Below are 2,019 nucleotides of genomic sequence, written 5' to 3'. Positions count from 1 at the left end.
GCTAGCGACAAGGATCAAGGATATCAAAAAGACCTTTTTTAAATACATAGGGAGAAGATAGCAGGCACAAGGCAACGTGGGGCCCCTGCAGGATATGCTTGGCAATCTGGTGGTTGCACCAGATGAAAAAACAGGCCTTTTTAACAAATACTTTGCCTCCATTTTTCAGCGCAGGGACTGGGATTTCTTCCCCACTGGGATACAAGATGGATTCAGGAGTGACTCTGCCAGGCCTAGGGTCAACGAGGACCGAGTTAGGGAACTTCTGGAAGGGCTAGATGTGTTCAGATCAGCAGATCCAGACACTCTCCACCCTAGGGTGCTGAGGGAGTTGGCAGGGGTCATCGTGGGGCCCCTGGCACGGCTTTACGAGCACTTGTGGTGCTCTGGGCACATGCCAGAAGACTGTAAGAAGGCCAATGTGGTCCCCATGTTCAAAAAAGGGAAGAGGGAGGACCCAGGCAACTATAGGCCCGTTAGTCTTACTTAGGTCCTGGGGAAGCTCTTTGAAAAAATTATCCAGGAGCACATCTGGGAAGAACCAGCAGGGGGGAGGATGCTCAAGGGCAACCAACATGGGTTCATTAAGGGCAGGTCCTGTCAGACCAACCTGATAGCCTTCTACAATCAGGTCACAAAATCATTGGACACAGGTGTCGTGATGGATGTAGTCTTTCTGGACTTCAGGAAGGCCTTTGACACTGTCTCCCACCCCATTCTCATTAAAAAGCTAGGTGACTGTCGCACTGATGCCTACACAGCCAGATGGGTCACAAATTGGCTAGTGGGATGCACCCAGAGAGTGGTGGTGGATGGGTCATATTTGACCTGGAAGGAGGTGGACAGTGGTGTCCCCCAGAGCTCAGTACTCAGGCCCATACTGTTCAATTTCTTTATCAGTGACTTGGACGAGGGGGTGAAAAGCACCCTGTTCAAATTCGCTAATAACACCAAGATTTGGGGCAAGGAGGGCACGCTAGAAGGGAGGGACAGAATACAACTGGAGCTGGACAGGTTACAGGGGTGGGCAAATATGAACAGGATGGGATTCAATACTGACAAATCCAGGGCACTGCACTTAGGCAGGAAGAACCAGCAGCATACCTATAGTCTGGGGAACTGTTTTCTTGAAAGTACAGTGGCAGAAAGAGATCTAGGAGTCACTATTGATTCCAAAATAAACATGGGCCGCCAATGTGAGGACGCAGTCAGCAAAGCTAACCACACCTTGTCATGTGTCCACAGGTGCATCACAAGCAGGTCCAAGGAGGTGATCCTCCTCCTCTACGCCACACTGGTCAGGCCACAGTTGGCATACTGTGTCCAGTTCTGGGTGCCACACTTCAGGAGGGATAAGGCCAGTATTGAGAGGGTCCAGAAGAGGGCCACTTGCATGAACAGGGGACAGCAGGGCAGGCCCTACGAGGAGAGGCTAAGACACCTGAACCTGTTCAGCCTTCACAAGAGAAGGCTGAGAGGGGATCTAGTGGCCATCTATAAACTTACCAGGGGGGACCAGAGGGGATTGGGTAAGACCCTGTTCCCCTGAGCACCTCCCAAAGTAACAAGGAACAACGGCCACAAGTTGATTGAGAGTAGGTTCAGGCTAAACATCAGGAGGCGCTACTTCACAGTCAGGGTGACCAGGATCTGGAACCAACTTCCAAGGGAAGTGGTGCTGGATCCTACCTTAGGGGTCTTTAAAAGGAGGCTTGATAACTACCTTGCTGGGGTCAAATGAGCTTAAAATTAGTAAGGGTCATAAGAGCCTTGTATTCATTCCTGTCTAGGGCAGGGGATCAGACTAAATGATCTGCTGAGGTCCCCTACAACCCCACTCCTATGAATCTATGAATTTCTCCTTTTTCTTTCTTGAGCTTAGATTTCCATTTACCTTGCCTCCTCTCTTTGCTTTTTTATTTATTCCTTACTCCTTGATATTTTTTTAAGCAATGAAGAGTTTTTATTGTAAAAAGAAACAAACAAACAAAAACAGATCCCAATAACATGGCCATGTAT

Source organism: Gavialis gangeticus, unplaced genomic scaffold (assembly GCF_001723915.1).
Source record: "Gavialis gangeticus isolate Ggan-Ray unplaced genomic scaffold, GavGan_comp1, whole genome shotgun sequence".
Taxonomy (NCBI): domain Eukaryota; kingdom Metazoa; phylum Chordata; order Crocodylia; family Gavialidae; genus Gavialis; species Gavialis gangeticus.
Note: the sequence above shows the minus strand (reverse complement) of the source record.